At 42.3% G+C, this 7,236-nt stretch overlaps 1 pseudogene; it reads left to right on the forward strand.

The window, feature by feature from the left end:
* Positions 1-375: 375 nt before the first annotated feature.
* On the forward strand, positions 376-6,900 carry LOC122135147 (annotated as a pseudogene).
* The last annotated feature ends 336 nt before the right edge of the window (positions 6,901-7,236 follow it).

Raw genomic sequence — 7,236 nt, forward strand, 5'->3', positions numbered from 1 at the left:
AATAAAAGGGACACACCTTTCCAGGCCTCTTGCATAATCCCATTAATAAAGACAAGATTAGGGTGTAGAATACCCATTGGCTGTGCTGAGACTTAGTGTACACAATCATTGTCATGGTAGAAGAGAGCTTTGAACTAGTCAGTTATATAATGAACTTGTACAACTTGTCTTCTGCAGCATGTTTGCTCCTCTTTGCAGTGAGTGATAGTCATTTATATCCATTTAATCAGTGCTTTTAAAGATAACATGATTGTTGTGTATATATATATATATATATGTTTTTTCTTCATGTCTTTAATGTTTAGAACCTCGCAGGCTTAGCAGTAATAACTTGTATAGTATAAAAAACGTGAACTGGCACCTCAAACTCCCACTCCCACTGTCTCCTCCCACTCTCACTCTGTCTTTATAAAGCTCACGGTTGTCTGCTCATGTCTGTCTTGGAATGAATCTGTCACTATGTGGACGACTCTTATGAAGTTAGACCTGGTCTCTGTTGGCATTGCTCTGTCTCTGGGCTTAATTTTTGTAGTTGTGTTTGAGATCTTCAGGATTAATTCCTACAGAGCTCAAACTCCACCTGGTCCCAGACCTCTGCCTTTTGTGGGAACCATGCCATATTTTTTGAAGAACCCAATGGAGTTCATAAGATCGGTGAGTGTTTGCTTTGAGTATAGAGGCTTTGGTTTTGTGGAAAGGTGTTTTAAGATCTCTTTACTCTGTAAAATGTAAATGGTATGTTGACTTAATTCACAGGTGAGACTATGTCTAAGTCACTGTAGTTGTGTTAAAGTGCTGTGATATCTTCTCTGAGCAGTTATCTCAGTATGGAGAGATGGCCACTGTGTATCTCGGGAGAAAGCCAGCGATAATCCTCAATACAATCCAGATTGCGAAGGAAGCCCTGGTCCAAAATGCTTCATCTTTTTCAGGAAGGCCACATATACCACTTTTAATCTGGATCACTGATGGATTCGGTCAGTAATACACTATACCAAAATTAAATTGGTGTTGTAGAATCTTGGTACTGTACATCCACATTTTGATCATATAGAAAAAGTGTTTTTGTATCTGCGTGAAGCTGGTCTCGATCAGTTGAGCAACAAGCCAGTGAAGTTAGAGTCTCGAGCTTGAGGTCTTAGCCTTGAAACTTCTCAAGACCATGTAAATGTGGTCGTGGTCTGGATTTGGACCTCAAGCAGTCTACTGCATCCATTTATGTTGTCTGTCTGTCTTTAATCAACTTGTCTATCAATTTCTTGTTACTATGTTCTCTCTCTCAGGTATAATATTGGCCACATTTGGTCACTCCTGGAGGCAGCAGAGACGGTTTGCTCTGCACACGCTCAGGAACTTTGGTCTAGGGAAGAAGTCTGTAGAGGAACGTGTGACAGAGGAAAGCAAGTACATGGTTCTTGAAATGCTCAAATCGGAAGGTTATTGATGATTTTAGTTTCTGTTTGAATGTTTTTTTCAATGTTTAGGCTTATTGTAGTGAAAGTGAAGTGATGTGTGCCCAAGTACAGTGACCCATACTCAAAATTTGTGCTCTGCATTTAACCCATCCAAGTGCGCACACACACACACACACACACACACACACACACACACACACACACACACACACACACACACACACACACACACACACACACACACACAGCGTGAACACACAACCGGGGGAGTGGGCAGCCATTTTTCTACAGCACCCAGGTAACAGTTGGGGGTTGGGTGCCTTGCTCAAGGGTCTCACCTCAGTCGTGGTATTGAGGGTGGAAGAGAGTGCTGGTTATTCACTCCCCCCCACCAACAATTCCTGCAGGACCTGAGACTCTAACCATTACGCCATGACTGCCCCATAGCATCTCAATCATGTTCCATCTGATTTCTGTTGAGTCTAAACATACTTTAAAAAATTCTACTTTTATGCAAGTATGCAGACATGAATTTCAAGTTCATGGTCCCATTGTCGATATTTGTATGAGTTCTTGTGTTGCTGTGGTGGTAACAAGCCTTCGTATTCAGGCTAGCTTCAAATGCCATTAAACCAGATGTATCATTCTGAAAGTTAGCTATAAATGTCAACTTGAATTCATTTGCTTGGCAAGATTCTATTTAAATTATTAAAACAGTCAAAGACTAACACATGGTTTTCTTTGTTGAAGGCAAGCCTTTCAACCCCCAACATGCAACACAGAATGCCGTTTCCAACATTATCTGTTTCCATCGTGTTTGGAGATCGTTTTGAATATGATAACAAGTGCTTTGCATACCTTCTGGAAATCATAAAGGAGAACATCTTTCAGACAGGGTCATTTGTTGGACAGGTATGAACAAGTACTAAATATGTTTTTAGCTCGTCACTGTTTAAGTAACCAGCTGCATGTTCACTGTCCGCAGTCCTGTAGGTTTGTCGAGAAATTGCACTGTTACTCTTTTGCATTAAGTTAATCTTTACTAGACTTTACCAATAAAGATATGCAACTACTTGACCAGGTATGTCCAATGCTGTCCCTGGAGCATGTCCCCCGTTTAACTCTAACTCTTCTTAAACTTGTTTGACGTCGTCATTATTATTAGAATCTAGCAGATGTTTTGGAACATGTTGGAACTAAACTGTGCAGGAAGGTGGTCCTCCAGGAGCAGGACTGGAGACTCCTGCAGTCGATGCAGTATAGTTATATGTAGCTTTCTCTTTTCCAGGTGTTAACTTGCTTCCCATCATCAAAACATTTCCCAGGGCACACACCAGAAATTCTACCAGAACGCTGAAGAGTTGAAGGCTTTCATCAGGGAAGCAGTCAAAAACGCACAGAGAAACTCTGGATCCAGACAGTCCACGGGACTTTATTGACGCCTACCTGCTAGAGATTGAGCAAGTAAGATCATCATGACCAAACACTTCAAACCCTGTATAATCCACTCTTTGATGGTAGTTGGTGGTAACCCCAATCCCAGTTCAAGATTCAAGATTCAAGATTCAAGATTTTTATTTGTCACATACACAATTATATAGAGCATATATAACCAGCAGTGAAATGTGAGTCAGGTCCGCTCCATGGACAGTGCAATTATTAAAGAATACAACACAGATGAAAATATACATAAATATAGCTATGAAATAATGAAATAAAAGTAAACAATAAAAATATAAGAATAAAATATAAAATATCAAAAAGATGTATACTGTAGAATTAAATATATAGTGGAAAATAATGTGCATGAAAGTAAAAACTGTAGTCTTAAATATTAAGATACACATGAAATGTACAAGAGGCAAATGTGCAAAACAGGTTGACACTTTCAGTATGTCAATGTGAGGTAGTGAATGATGAATATCTTACTGATAAAGTGAATATTAAGTGGAGACATGAAGATGTTGCAGAGGCTGGTTTTGAGTTTAGGAGCCTGATGGCCTGGGGAAAGTCCTAAACTCCTCCTAAGTCTCTCGGTTTTTGACATCAGGCTACGGACACGCTTACCAGATGGCAGCAAAGTGAAAAGATGATTACTGGGGTGAATGGAGTCCTTGATTATTTTGAACAGCTCTCTGCTTTTGCAGCGTTTGAGGTAGATGTCCTGCAGAGAGAGGGGAGAGCAGATCCCCCTGAGATGCGCGCTCAGCTAAGCGCACAACTCTCTGCAGGGCTTTGCAGTCATGACTGGAGCTGTTCCCATACCACACTGATATACACTGAGTCAATACACTTTCTATGGCCCCTGAATAGAAAGTTTTCAGGATTGCAGGTGAAACCCTGAATTTCCTCAGCTGTCGCAGATGGTACAGTCTTTTTTTCTGGCTTTATTAACCTGTGTTTGAATGTGGGTAGTCCAAGTCAGGCCCTCGGAGATGTTTACACCGAGGTACTTGAAGCTGCTCACCCTTTCCACAGGGGTCCCGCTGATCATAAGAGGAGTATAGGGCTGCTGCTGTCTCTTCCTGAAGTCAACAATCATCTCTTTAGTTTTGCTCACATTCAGAGAGAGACAATTGTCCTGGCACCATGATGTTAGTTTCTCTAGCTCATCCGAGTATGCAGTCTCATTACTGTTGTGAATGAGGCCCAGAACCACAGTATCATCAGCAAATTTGATAATAGATGTGGAGCTGTGGGAAGACACGCAGTCATGTGTGTAGAGAAAGTAGAGCAGGGGACTCAGGACACAGCCCTTGTGGGGCTCCTACGTTCAGGGTGATGGAGTTAGAGGTGAACTGGCCTACTTTTCACCACTTGAGGGTCTGCCGGTGAGGAAATCAAGAATCCAGTTGCATAGTGAAGAATTCAGGCCGAGGTCCATGAGTTTAGAAGCTAGCTTTATGGGGACTATAGTATTGAAAGCTGAGCTATAGTCGATAAATAGCAGCCTTACATAATTCCTGTTATTGCTGTCAATGTGTGTGAGAGAAGAGTGCAGGATATGAGAGATGGCATCATCAGTGGATCTGTTGGGGCGATAGGCAAACTGAAGAGGGTCCAAAGTATCCGGGATGGAGGAGCAGATGAAGTTTTTAACCAGAATCTCACGGACCGCAGAATACGGCCAGAAATCCCATCAGGTCCGGCTGCTTTCCTGACGTTCACTCGCTTTAGAGCCCTCCGAACCTCGTCCTCTGACACGGTGATTACATGATTATCGTTGCTCTAACTGCCGCTTCCTGACACGCTGATCGGTAGACTCGCGCTGCTTAGATGCTTTCAAAGCGGCCGTAGAAAGTGTTTAGCTTGTCAGCCAGCGAGGGATCTGCTCTCACCTCTGCAGAGGATTTATTTCCAAAGGCACAGATGGTTCTTAGTCCTTGCCACATGCGTCGGGAGTCATTTATCTGGAAATGTGACTCTATTCATTCCCTGTATCGGAGTTTGGCAGCTCTTACTGCGCGTCGGAGAGCATAGCACGATGCTTTGTATTCGCTTGTATTTCCCGACAAAAGACCGGTGTTGTAAGCAGCAGTGCGTTTGTTTACTGCTGCACGGATTGTACTGTCCACCCAAGGTTTCTGATTAGAGAAGGTCCTTATAGATATTGTAGCCTTATAGCTTGTTCGGCTAGCGTGTTTACAAAGTTTAATGCTACATCCGTGAACTCGCTGACGTCAGATGAACTTGCCCGAAACATGTCCCAGTCTACGTCATCAAGAGCCACCTGTAGCATGGCTTCTGAGTGGGCGGACCAGCGCGTCACTACCCTCTGCACCGGGTGTTCTTGAATGAGCCTTTGTTTATATTCCGGTGTGAGGAAAATGTCGGCATGGTCCGATTTGCCGAAAGCCGGTAGTGAGCAAGCTTTGTAGGCATGCATAAACTGAGTGTAGCAATGATCCAGTGTATTCAGTCCTCTGGTTGAACAGGATACATGTTGATAAAAATTAGGCATAACCTGCCTGAGGTTGGCTTTGTTAAAGTCTCCAGCGATGATAACAGCAACGTCAGGATGTTTGTTGATGTTGCCGCTGAGCGCATCGTGAAGCTTAGACAAAGCCAAACCGGTGTCAGCTTGTGGTGGGATGTAAACAGCAGTAACGATGATCGATGAAATGATCGATGATCCAGTCAGTTCTATCCTTGACTGGTTGATAGGAATTTTTTTTTCAGGAACAATAGTATATTACAATGTGAAATCGCAGTGAGCTGCTAGGGAATTAGATATGCTTGGTTAAACTGAAATGCTTTGTATTTTCCTTGGAGCAGCAGAAGTCCAACGAAGACTCCACGTTTCATGAAGATAACATGGTAATGTCAGTAGCTGATTTGTTCCTAGCTGGAACTGACACCACAGCAACCACCATCAGATGGGGCCTCCTCTTCTTGACTAAAAACCCAGATGTACAAGGTACTTAAGCTTGTCAGCATTCTGTAGCTCAAATAGTAGAGCTTGGTGCCAGGAATGCCAAGATGATGTGATCGATTCCTCAAGAATGCCTGAACTGATAAATATGTCATGTTCTGCAAGTTGCTTTGGATAGAAACTTCTGCTAAGCAGGTATAAAGCAGTAAAGCAGTATAAAGTGTTCTGTTCTTTTGCAAACAATTTGTCTAACTTGCTGCAACATGTCTTGAATATGCACAAATGCGTATATTAAGAATTGCCAGTTCATGCTTCCCTTGTTGGTCTGTTGTTGCTTTGAAGAGTTCTGTACTATAATATTCTCTTTTCATTCCCACAACTACTGTTGCAAAGCTATAGCATGCATGTTTTTGTGGAATTACTGGGTTAGAATAAATAGCAAAATCTGTAAATGCAACTAGGTTGATACAGATTGTACCAAACAGGGAGTGCTGTCCCAAACGCACCATTGATTGAGCTAAAATAACAAGGTTTGAAAGCACCATGTTGTGTCAGCTTAGTTGTACTAGCAGGTTAATATTGAAAAATGTACTCATAAGTTTTTGTTTTATTACAGAGCGATGTCATGAGGAGATTGTTCAGTTAGGTTCGGTTATGACCGCTTACCCAGCATGGATGGCCGAGACAAACTACCGTACACATACGCCACTGTTCACGAGATTCAGCGCTGTGCCAACATTGTACCCTATGGCCTGATTCATGAAACAACTCAGGCTACAAAACTACGAGGATACGACATTCCCAAGGTAACGAACAGAGCATGGCTGTGTTGCGTTTCTTGATTGTTCCACTAACAAACATGTCTTTTTAGGGCACCGAGATATAACTAACTTCACAGCGATTTTTAACTGATAAGGACGCACTGGAAGTACCCAGACACTTTTAACCCAGAGAATTTCTTAGATGACAATGGACATTCTTCAAACCAGAGTCTTTCCTCCCTTTCTCCTTGGGTGAGTCACCTGTGACTATGACTTCAGTAGATCAAGAGTGAACATAACTAGGTTGATGGCGGTTGTGTTTTATCTCCATTTATCAGGTCTGTCCCGGTGAGATCCTTGCTAAGACGGAGCTCTTCCTCTTCATCACTTCTCTCCTCTTACAGCGGATTAGTTTCTCCTGGCCACCTGGTTGTGGAGTGGCCAGACATGAATGGGATTGTCGGTATAGTCCGCTCTCCTGAGCCATTTGACATCAATCTGCCACAGCAGAGGATCTTAAGAGTACACTTTCCAAGTTTCCATAGCTATTATAACTCAACTCAATGTAATCGTTTAGCCTCTGAAGAAAATTATACTCTAGTTTTTAATAGTTATGGTTTGAACTTAAAAAGTGACACACATATGCTGTACTCATTGTAAAATATTGTATCTGATTTCACAATAAATT

This window comes from Cyprinus carpio, chromosome A23 (genome assembly GCF_018340385.1).
Source record: "Cyprinus carpio isolate SPL01 chromosome A23, ASM1834038v1, whole genome shotgun sequence".
In the NCBI taxonomy this organism is placed as follows: domain Eukaryota; kingdom Metazoa; phylum Chordata; class Actinopteri; order Cypriniformes; family Cyprinidae; genus Cyprinus; species Cyprinus carpio.